Source organism: Lutra lutra, chromosome 2 (assembly GCF_902655055.1).
Source record: "Lutra lutra chromosome 2, mLutLut1.2, whole genome shotgun sequence".
Lineage (NCBI taxonomy): Eukaryota > Metazoa > Chordata > Mammalia > Carnivora > Mustelidae > Lutra > Lutra lutra.
The window spans coordinates 45,328,488-45,340,300 of NC_062279.1; the positions used below are offsets into that span (position 1 = coordinate 45,328,488).

Consider the following 11,813-nt stretch of genomic DNA (forward strand, 5'->3'; position numbering starts at 1 on the left):
TCCCTGTTGGAACTGTCCTGGCCTCCTTACAAAAAAAGTCAACTAACCATAAATGTAAGGCTTTATTTCTGAACTCTTGATTCGATTCCACTGATCTACATGTTTATCTTTATGCTAGTACCACAATGTCCTACTTACTGGACCTCTGTTGTAACTTTTGAGATTGAGAAGTATTGAGCCGTCCAACTTTGCCAAGACTATTTTGGTTATCTGTGTCCCTTGCATTTCATATGAATTTTAGTGGTTTATTTTTTATATTTAAATCATTACTCCATTTAGAGTTTGAGTATATGATTAGCCAGTTATTTTAACACAATTTAGAAAATAAATTGTCTTTGAGAAATCATTTCATTAGTGTGAAATACTTCTCTTCCATACCACAGACCTGTCTACTCTTTTGCCAATAACATAGATTTAATTATTCAGGTTCATAACAGTTCTTAATATCTACCCAAACAGATCCTTCTCACTACATTTTATTTCAGGTAACTGGCTATTTTAATTTGTCTTTATATTTAAGATAAACTTCAAAGTCATATGCTATGTACCCCACGTCCCCAAATCAGGATACTTATTTCTGAAAATGCATTACATTTATAGATAAACTTTTGACGATCCTACTTTTTTTACAAATACTAGGTTTGCTCATCCAGGGCCATAACACTTCCTTCCATTCACTCAAGTCTTTTTATTATATGCTTTAGTCTTATGAGTTTTTTCATAAAGGTCCTGTACTTTTATTCTGTTGAATATCAAGATCCCAAAGTAACACTGACATATGGAAGTTTTAGCCCCACACCAATTCCACTTGATTATACTCAAATGGAATTCTCTTTTTCATTTTATTGTCCTAGTACACAGGAAAGCTACTGGGTATTAAGTATTTACCCTGAAACCAGTCATCACACCTACATACTTAACCTACATAGCCCAAGAAATTCAGCGAGGAAAAAAAAACAATTAGGTTTTTCAAACAGACAGTCATATCACTTGAAAATAATGACAAAACTTCCCTTTCCTTTCCCAATATTTTGTACCCACTTCTTGTCTTGTGTTATATAGCATTGGCCAGAAACTGTAGAGAAATGTTTCTGACTTAGTACTAAGAATGTTTCAAGGCTGACCTTTCACCATTAAATATGAAAAAGGCCTCTGGTTTCAGATAGAAAGCCTCCAATTAGTAAGGAAATTATCTTTTTGGTTTCTTTCTTTCTTTCTTTTTTTCTTTTTTTTTAAGATTTTATTTACTAGAGAGAGAGAGAGAGGACATAAGCTAGGGGAGAGGCAGAGGCAGAGGGAGAAACAGGCTCCTCACTGAGCAGGGAGCCCGACATGGGGCTCAATCCCAGGACCCTGAGATCATGACCTGAGCCAACGGCAGACGCTTAACCGACTGAGCCAACCAGATGCCCCAGGAAATATCTTTTTGTTCCTAGTTTCCTAAAAGGTACAAAGATCGGATCTTTGAGTTCTGTCCCAGAGCCTTCTTCAGGCATCTAGATGATCAGCTTGCTCTCTTAGACCCAGTGCTGTGATTCACTGTTACTACACTCTTCTTGGTAAAGGGTCAGGCTAACCAACTTTGCCGTGTATAAATCTTGCCTTCTCATTCTGACACATAAGCCCTCTGGCGCAGGGACTGCATGTTCTGCTTCTTTGCAACTCCTATAAGTACTGTAGGTACAGTGCTACGTTCAACCTTCCATTGAATGAATTTCAGCAAATATTTATTGGGGGCCTCCTTTAACCTAGAACTACTCTAGGTTCTAGGACTATCGGGATGAACAAGACTGACTTGTTCTATCATCTCAGGGAGTGTATAGCCCAGTCTGATGGACACGGTAAGGCACTGGGTAAGTGGGTAAATGAAGGAGGAAATCAGTACGTTACCCCAGGGCCCTATACCACACCATACTCTCATTTGAGGTTCCTGAAAAAAGTTACTCTCAGATAAGTCTTTATAAACAAAGAAAGGTAAGATCATTGTTTTCGGCTTCCCAATCCTTATCTGACTAAATCAAAGCTAAAACAAAACAAAACCGGTCTCACCAGAGCTGCCCTTTAGCATTGGCAGTGAAGCCTGGCTGGACATGGTCTCAGAATATGGGCTGAGGGACAACTATTTTATTTTATTTTAAAATATGTATTTATTTATTTGAGAGAGAGCATGCCCATGAGCAGGGGCAGAGGGAGAGGGACAGTCTCCAGCCAACTTCCCGCTGAGCACGGAGCCCAACTCGGGGCTTGATCTCCTGACCCTGAGATGCCAACCTGATTCGAAATCAAGAGTCAGTCACTTAACTGACTGAGCCACCCAGGCGCCCCCCCAAACTAATAATTCAACGAGCTTAAGAGGAATTATGACGGGAGCAGAGTCTCCTGGGTTTATTCCAAGGCTGCCAAATGACAGACGTGCTCCCCTCTGCCGGAGCAAGAGCCTGAAAACTGGGGCAGGTACCCTGAGGGAACAACAGCTTCTGGGCCACCCAAGCGGTGGAAGGTGGCGGGGGGAGGGCGAGAAGACCAAGCAGAAGGACTACGCTTCAAGCAGCTCTTCTGCCTCTTCTTGTCACTGCCTCCCTGATCTCCTCCTTGTGGTTCTAGAACCCCGCTGGCACACAGGGACTTCCTGGGGAGAAACAGCTGCTCTGGAAGGCGCCGGCGGCAAGAGCATCGGCATGGCGGCAGCTCCGAGAGCAGGGTTGCCTGGCCCCGAGGGGGTGCTGGGGCCCAGGCTGGCAGTCCTTGGGGACTTGGTGAGGCTCAGTGGGCCTCAGGACCTTCCCCAGGGTTCTTCCCTTGGCTTTGGATGAGGAAGCAGAGGTCCAGAGAGAAGACAGGGCCTGGTCCTCGCAGAATCTTTCTACTCTGGAAGAAATCGTGAGGGCTCACAGCTCTCCTGGCCTCTGGACTAGGATTCCTTAGTTGCTTCTACTTGCCAGTCTGTAAATATGAGCACCAGAGGGCAGGAGAAGGGCTATTTTGGTCTCAGCAACAAAACGGAGAAAACAATTCTCTCGAGCCTACCTTTCTCCAACCCTCATCGTGCCCCACCTCAAAAAAGAAAAAAAGTTCTATGTGCACAAGGGGGGTGGGGGGGGATTCACTTTCACAATAAAGAAAAGTCAACAGGATGTTCTCCGAAGCTACAAATATACTTTTTCAAACAGTAAATATCTCTATTAGCAGCACGATGCCAGTTGGCTAATTCTGTCTGTTTCAGTAAAACCTTTCCAAAAAAACTCCTGCTCTTGTGTAATGTCTATTTACAAAAGCAGCTCTTTTGCATTTTCAATTTGCTGGGTTTCTCAATCTTTTGTTTCCCCACCCCCTCTATGCAGAGGCAGAGACAAGAGGCAGGCCCAGATGGCAGTTGGGTGGGGATCCCCTGGTCACCCCAGCAGATCCCTCAAGGCCCGCCTTCTCTGGAGAGTCCTCTGCTTCCATGACAAAGAAGAGTGGAAAGAGGGGCGCCTGGGTGGCTCAGCGGGTTAAGCCTCTGCCTTCAGCTCAGGTCATGATCTCAGGATCCTGGGATCGAGCCCTGCGTCGGGCCCTCTGCTTAGTGGGGAGCCTGCTTCCCCTCTCTCTCTCTGCCTGCCTCTCTGCCTACTTGTGATCTCTCTCTGTCAAATAAATAAATAAAATAAAATAAAATAATAAAAAAGAAGAGTGGAAAGAAGCTGAAACCTATACGTTCCTCCCTGGTCTTCACCTTGGTCTCTGGAAATGGTTCCTACCGAATGTGAATGAGCCTAAGGCCTGGCTCGGGGGTGGAGAGAACCCTGAAATGATTCAGTCTACCCCACCCCACATCTTTCTGAGGGATCACAGTTTTGGGGGGAGGGAGGAGGTGAGGGAGGTGAGAAAGAAGGGAGGGCTGAGTAAAGAAGTAGGCGGCAGTTGATAGTGGCTGAAATCCTGACTCCCCAGGGAGTGGTCTGGGCCTGAGTCACTGTCTCGGGCGGGCGAGAGCAGGAAGGTGGGCGAAAGGCAGCAGCTTCTGCAGGCTGGAAGGACAAGCCCCTCCTCCCCCCATCCTTCTGTCACCCGATCCTTGGGTCGTTGCCTTCTCTGGTCTGAGGCCCCACCAAGGCTACTGCCACCTTGACACTCGGAGGGGAAACAGAGGGCTGGGGCCAGGGCAGGGCTTAGGGAGAGGCAGCTGGCTCCTGCAGAGCAGCTGCGTGCTGGAAGTCATCCTCTCGGCAGGGCCAGCTGGCCACAGGGCCACCCGGCCACGGAGAGTTCAGCCTGAGCAAGGGCAGGAGAGATCCCATCAGAAGGGGACATGGACTGAGCTGTAAAATGGCCATTTCCAGCACCTCTGACCACAGCCTCTCCACACCACCCCGGCCCCTGTCAGTCCTTCCCCCAAATTAGCCAGATCTAAAACCAGGGCACATACAAAATACTGCCCTGCCTCGCCACCAGTCCGAGGAGGTATGTGTGTGTTTAAAAATAAAAGGCATGACTCTGTGACTTGGCCGATTTGTCATTTGGACTGGAACAATCCCCCAGCTCAGCTGTGATCCCCCCTTCCCCATAGCTCCCCAGGCTGACCTCTGAGCAGTTGAGACGGAATGAATCACAGAATTCGTGAGATCTTAGAAATCCTCCAGTTCAAGTGGCTATTTACCAAGCATCTCCTTAGTGCTGGTTGGCGCTAGGTGCTTCACAGACCACAGTTCATTTAAAGCGGTCCCCTCTCATATTCCCCACTAGAGACAGTGCGCTGAATGGGGGGACAGACTCTGGAGCCGCACTGCTTGGCTTTTAAGTCCTTGCTTTGCCAACTGCCAACGGTGAGGCTTTGGACAAGTTACCTAACCTTCCTGTCTCTCAGTTTCCTTGCCTACAGAATCAGACAATAATATACATATCGTGTAAGGTCACTGGGAGGGCCAAACGAGTTTAGTTCCTAAAATAGTTCCTGATTATACAGTCAGCGGCCTGTATGGATTTGCAATAAAGACAGTGGTGTTTTTTTCGATGATGATGAATGAACTGAGGCCCGAGGGGGTGGCTCGACACGGTTACACAGAGGTCAATATGGTTAGGGAAGCTGCAGTGATTTGTTTTGTTTTGGGGGCAAGCAGCAGTCCCAAGTGGGTCCACTTGCCTACAATGAATGGGGACTTCCTCCTGAGTAGTGAAAGGATTTGTGACTGAAGTCTGGAGGCTGATGGTGCTGCTAAAGGTCTAGAAACAAGAGGAAGGAAGGCAATTCGGGGAGGCAGTCTGTTTGTTTGTTTGTTCTGTAGTTCCTTAGAAAATGGGTTTCCCCATTTTATAAACGGAAAACAGAAGGCATTGTGAGGCTTACTCAACAAGCCTGAGAGAAGCCTCCAGCGCCTGCTTTCAATTCTGACGGGTGAACCTTGGCTCTGACGGCGACAGACTCTGAGAGGCACCAGCCCAGCCGTTTCGCTTCTGAGGCGCTATCTCCAATCTCATTTTCACTTCTGTCTCTAACCAACCAGGAATTCTACAAAGAGCTTTCACTCGACCTTTTCCCTTCTCTGCCGAAGGTCTGAAAGCAGCACGGAGAAGGAGAAGGGGGCCTGAGAGGGAAACTCACTTCTAGGCCTACCTCCCCAGGTCATCCTTGCCTACCAAACGTGGGAGGCAGGAGTTCTCCTTCGCTGAACGGTGACGTGGGCTCTGGCTGTGATGCCCCTCAGGCCAGGCATGACAAGAATTAAGAGGATTATCAATATTGTAAGCACTCAGAAAATGACAGAGAGGAAATACCCGGGCGTTCACCGAGCATCATCATGCTCTACCATGAGGCCACACTTGCCTCTGACCTCACTCTTGAAGCAGTGTAGCCCCTCAGGCACTGCTGTTGAGCCCCCTGAGAGCTGCAGCCCGATTACGTCCCCCCGCCCTCCTGACCCTGGAGGGGAGCCACAGCTCTGCCTTTAGTAGGTATCATTCCCAGACTTTCACTACGTACGTTTAAATCCATAAGCACAATACAGTACTGTTTTATAGGCCTGAACTGTACAGAAATAGTACAATATTGAATGCATCACTTTGAAACTAACTTTTTCGGTCCAGCACTATGCATCTGAGATCTGTCCACATTCATATACACAGCCCTGTTTCATCCACTGTAACGACCACCTGTCTCATTACGTAAAGACACCACACTGGAGAGGCTGGACACCCACACACAATGAAGCGAACTGCTCCCTGGCGGGAGTTGCTCTGGGCCAGGGGGTGCAAATGTTTCCAATTCCACAGGTGCTGTAGAAAACTCCAAAGTGGCTGGATCAATTCACACCACCCCTCTCCACATCACCTCGCACCCCAGATGCCAGTGGGCATGTGCTCTCCCTGCTCCTCGTCCTTAGATACTTGGGTATTGCCAGACTTTAAAACTATTGCCAGGGTGCCTGGGTGGCTGAGTGGGTTAAGCCTCTGCCTTTGGCTCAGGTCATAATCCCAGGGTCCTGGGGTCAGCCCCACATCACATCGGGCTCTATGCTCAGTGGGGAGCCTGCTTCCCCCCACCCGCCTACTTGTGATCTCTGTCAAAAAATTAAGTAAAATCTTAAATAACCAAAAAAACCCAAAACTGTTGCCAGTCGGATGGCTGCGCGATGGCATCTTACTGTTGGCTTAATCCGCTTTTCCCTGATTACTAATAAACCAACATCTTGGTACAGGCTTTTGTCTGCTTCGGTTCCCTTTTCCTTAAAGTAACGGACACTTTTCCCATCTATGGATTAAATTCTTACGCAGCACATGGCTGGGGCTCTTCAGGGTTGCCCCCTCTACATTTCTTATTATGACCCTCAAAAACCCACCAGATAAACGGGCAACACTGTCTTCAGCTGGCTGGTCACGTGTTGGCTCGCAGCCTGAGTCCCTGCAATGCACGCCCAAATCAGTGTTTGTCTACGTGGGGTCCCACATCAATCATGTACGTTGCTACACCTTATCCCGCTGCAAACCTATCAAAATCAGTCATGAGATCAGTGGAAGTGCGCCATTCTTTTGAACCTGAACTAGAACATAACAGAAAATACTGGAATGCATCCCACATGTGCCTAAAGTATAAATGTAGGTGTGCTGCAATGTGATATCAAAGCTATTTCTGACTACAAGTTGTGGTCAAAAAATTTAGAGGAGGCCACTGTCCAAGTTCGTGCCCCACCTTCCCCACCCACTCTCCCCTCCACCCCAGGCTCCATGCTTCCCCTTCTTTGAGCTCTCATACAGAGCACTGCCAATCCCCATGAAACGGCTGATCTCCCCGTGTCACTTCCATGCTCAAAACCCTTCCATTTTCAAAAGCCAAAGATGAGTTTTGGCTCCTCGGGGAGGCCCTGCGAGCACTGACCAGTGGCCCTAACTCTGGTGCCCGCTGTCATCCACGCAGCCTCTCCCCAAAGCCCTCTGAGCTAAACCCAAGCCAGTCTCCTGACTGACCCCACCGAATACTCTTGATGCATTCCGTCTCCACACGCCTTTTCCATGCCCTCCCTCTACCCTGGGCCCCTCTCCCACTGCTCACTGCAACGCTGCATAGTCGCTAGTCAAGGTTCAGCTAAAACTACGTCCTCTGGTTGAAACTTTTCTTGATGATGCCGTACTGACATTTGGTGATTGGCTGTCACTCCTATGAAGCCCTAGCGCTTTCCATACACTGGCTTAAGACAGGCACTGGTTCTGAGAGCCTTTTCTGTGTCCCCAACATGCAGCACAGGCCCCTTGTACAGTAGGAATGTTCACTGAGCAGGAAATCAACAAACAGTTATGGAGCACAATCTGTGAGCAACAAGTCGCCACGGGCCCTACTTAATGTGTTAGCCACCGACATAATGGGTTCGGGGAAGCGACTCTAACAGTTGAATTGCCAATTCTGAAGCTACCCCAACACATGGACACAATGAGCATAACAGAAGAAAACATCTTCAACAAAGAAGCTGTGGGATTCAGGATCCTCAGCTCTCTCCAAATGTTGGAAAAAGCCCCTTCCCCTCTCATTAAAAACAGTTGAAACAAGAGTGAGATGTCTTATGCCAGGGCCCAAAGCAAAAGGAGGGGTGGGGGGACCAGAACCTGAACTCACCCCTCTAACTCCCAGCCACATTTCTCTACACGGACGCTGATTTCCTTCGTTCTCAGTGAAACTTCCGGACCTCTAATAGAGGAAGATTTACTGCAGGCCTCCTTTTTCCTTGTCACTTAAGCCCAAGAGCATCAAGGTGTGTGGTTCCAGGGAAGGCTACGCTCCCTGGAGACAGTGAAACCAGATCGATAAGGCAGATTATATTCTTAATTCTTCTGAACTCTTCCTCCATACAATAATAAAGATACAGACACAAGGAGAGAGAGGCAGAGACAAGCAGGAGAGGAGAGGGAAGTGCTTGACTTAGGCCCAAATGGCGGATCAGTGACCTGAGATGTTTGACCTGAATATCAAATGCCTTCTTCCTAGCAGGGCACAACACTGGACCACCTGGCGAGGAGACGCGTGGGTGGTCGGCGGATGAATGGATGGGTAGATGGTACAGGAAGGCAGCAGGTACCCACTAAACAAACGGGGTGGGTGGGCTGTATGCACAGAGGAAGCAGGGAACAAAGACCTCTCACTCTTCATGCAAAGTCCATAGTGTGCAAAGGGCATCAATATTGGACATTTCTCACTGTGACATTTTGAAAGCCCTGCCTAGCACAGAACAATGGCTACCCTCTGGGGACCATGGGCTGCATGCCCCTAGGACTTATTCAATGATGGCTGGCATACCCCATGTGCTTGGTGAACTTGACCCTGGGCATCGGCCTCCTATGATGGCCCTACGTCACTCTGGTCTCTTCCCCCACTGAGAATTCCAGTCTTGGATGAATGGATGGATTCATTCTGGGAGCAGGAAAACCACTCCAGGAGTGAATCAGAAGGACCCAGCCCCTCTCCCTTTGCCAGCCATTGAGCCATGAACTGAGTGTGATTGTGTGCCCAGGCGCCGGTGCTGTTCCCCTCTCAGGGAGATAGGGTCAAGGTCCACGTAAGAGATGACGTAGAGATCCTCTATAGAGGAAGAAAAAGGAATCTCAGCTTTGAGGGACAAAGCCACCCTTTTGGTTCTGACCCACGGTGCAAGGAGACGCCAAGCTGCACAAGCTCCACTAGTAAATTAAATCTGCAGAATAAAAATCTCAGCTTTCGCTGAACCATCAGTTGTCAATTTCAATTCTCTGCAACCTGACAGGCCTTAGGAAACAGGCTATTGGCGTTCTCGGAAAGAAAGCCTTAAGACAGGTGGAAACAGCGTGCTTCAGATCACCAGGAGAATCCTTTACCCTGGCTTCTGCTCTGTTCTCCTGATTTGTGAAGCAAAGATTGACTTTTAAAATTGTAAATGCCAATCTAAGCAATTGTACTCTCTGGTTTTTACCCTGAAAAATTAAGCAAGGGAATTCCAAAGCTTCTAGACGCAGCTAGCAAGAGGATATCTATATCACAAGGTCAGAGAACCCAGGCTGACACTTTAAGGAAGTAATTTCTTTAGAAAAGGGAACTGAAGGATTGCCACTTTGCTCATCACTAACTAGGTTATAACAAGATGGGAAAGTTAGCTTTTTAAGGCTCTAGCCCCCTATCGGCCTCCTGGAGCAAAGGTGGAGGGAAAAAGAGCAACTCCTGCCGGGGCTTATTAGGGCACTGCTCCGGGCTTCCTCTCGTGCTGGTACCATCTGTCTGACATTCGTCCATCAATCTTTGTCTAAGAAGCAGGAGAGCGGAGGGGACAGAAATGGTCTAAATTTTACATTAGAGAATTGTCCTTAACATTGGCTGACATTTACAACTTGTGGCCAGTGCGTAGTTTCCACTAATGGTCAAATGTGAGACTGCAAAGGCCTTCCTGAAGGAAAGTCTCCTATATTCATTCATTCATGACCAGTTATCATACATTTATTTTGTGTAAAGAAACAGACTAGACTATGAGGTCAGAGCGACAAACACATTCCCTATGCTAAATGGACCTTGGATTCCAAGAGATTTGATTCATCTCATACATCTCTAAAGGTCAGTGTATTCATACAAACAAACTATAGGGCTAGACCCCCTGAGGTCTGAGGTTGTGGATATTCAGGTCCTTGGGTCTAAAGGTAAGAAAGGCCCTTTGGGCAAACCGAGTCAAAACAAATCAACCATTAAATATTATGAAGTCTCTACTACGAGCCTTCATCTACTATGGCCATCATACAGCAACATACTTTCCAACGCTGGAGCTGTGACTCTCATACTCTGAGACTCTTTAGTGTCTTTCCTCACCGCCTGCTGGTTCCCATAATATTTAAGCTTACCTAAGGTCTATGTTCCAGAGAAAGCAGTGAGTGGGTAATGGCCCTGCCAATGATTAAAACTAGTTCAAACCCACACTGGGAGTGTGGGTGTGGGTTTTCGATTCTGGACCCTTCCAAAAGAGCAGAAAGTTCTGTCTTTCAAAGACTGTTAAGTGGTTCAAAGACTAGTCATCTGAAAGCGAGTGGGGTTTTGATCAGTGAGCTGGGCCCAGACTGCTAGAGTCTACGGGAGCCTACGGGACCCGTGGAGAGATACCCACAGGGGAGAAAGAAGGCATTTTACTCCACTTCAACGAACGTTTACAAGAGGAGGAAACAGGAAACTTCCTCACTCCAAGGAGCTGGGAGAAGAGGGGACCGGTTCCACGTAACAGAAAGAGTCAGGAAACGGACGCGGGAATCCCACGCCAAGGGGATTCCCCCGCCCCCGCTGAGTCCTGCCGAGAGACGGAGCCTCCGGGAATGCACCGGGGCAAGGGCCCTCGAACGACCAAGGGCGGAGGGTCCGTGCTGGCAGGGCGGGCAGCGCGGGTAGCGCGGGCGAGGAGACTCAGGTGGGCGCGGGCAAGGCGCCTGGCGGGCCCAGGTCTCCAGCGGTTCTGCCGCCCTGGCCTCACTCACCAGCTCATGGTCCCGAAACTGGCCCTGCCGCCGGGGTCCTCGGCTGCAACTGTGTCCTCAGAGATCACTTCCGGATTCAGCCAGTCTCCAGGAAGTGACGTAAACCCCACCCCCACCATGCCCGGAAGAGGCGGGGGTGGGCGGGGCCCGGGCGTTAACCCTTCCGCGGCGGCGGGCGTCCCGCGCATTTGCCCGTCCCGGAGACCTCGCGCCTTGCGTTGGAGGTTCGGGGTTCAGCTTGTGGCGGCGGCGTGGGAACCCCCCCCGCGGGTGCGTTTTCTGCCGGAGATACTGACTTGTAAAATTCTCATTCGCTTACTACACTTGCCCCTTAACCTTGTTATGGCCTCAGTTTTTCTGTCTGCAAAGAGATTTCTAAGCAGCCCTTGTCCATAGGGGAAGGGGCAGTGGGGGAGCCAGTGGGGGGGGAGGGGGAGGGACTTACGTTCCCCTTGTGGTCTTTTGTGTCTTTTAAGTTGTGTACCCTGTACATGCCTTACCTGCTACAAACAAAAACACCGATGGATCTGTCCCCTTAAAGATGGCACAAGGCTCTGAATATAAAAGGGGCTTTTCGGGTTGGCAGTGTTCTGTCGATTTACCCACCCAACGAAAGAGAACAAAGAGTAAGGGTTGCACCTTGTCTTCTAGTCCTTCCCTCTGCTCCGCTTTACAGAACCCAGATGATGTGAATGGACCCATTGCTTTTATTCAGTCATTTGACAAATATTCCTGGAGTTCCTGCTATGTGCCAGGCACTGTGCTAACCCCAAGGCCACAACCCTGAAGAAGTATGGATCCTGCCCTAATTCTCTCCCAGAGCTACATACCTAGAGGGAGAGATAACAGGCAACTAAGTAATCACATAT

General features: G+C 48.8%; 1 protein-coding gene across 1 annotated transcript in view; it reads right to left on the reverse strand.

The window, feature by feature from the left end:
* BIN3 (bridging integrator 3) overlaps positions 1 to 10,967 on the reverse strand; it is a 42,500-nt gene extending 31,533 nt beyond the window's left edge. Inside the window, exon 1 of the mRNA XM_047717350.1 lies at positions 10,945 to 10,967. The gene's annotated coding sequence lies outside the window, so the exon portion shown is untranslated. The remainder of the gene's footprint in view (positions 1 to 10,944) is intronic.
* Positions 10,968 to 11,813: the final 846 nt, after the last annotated feature.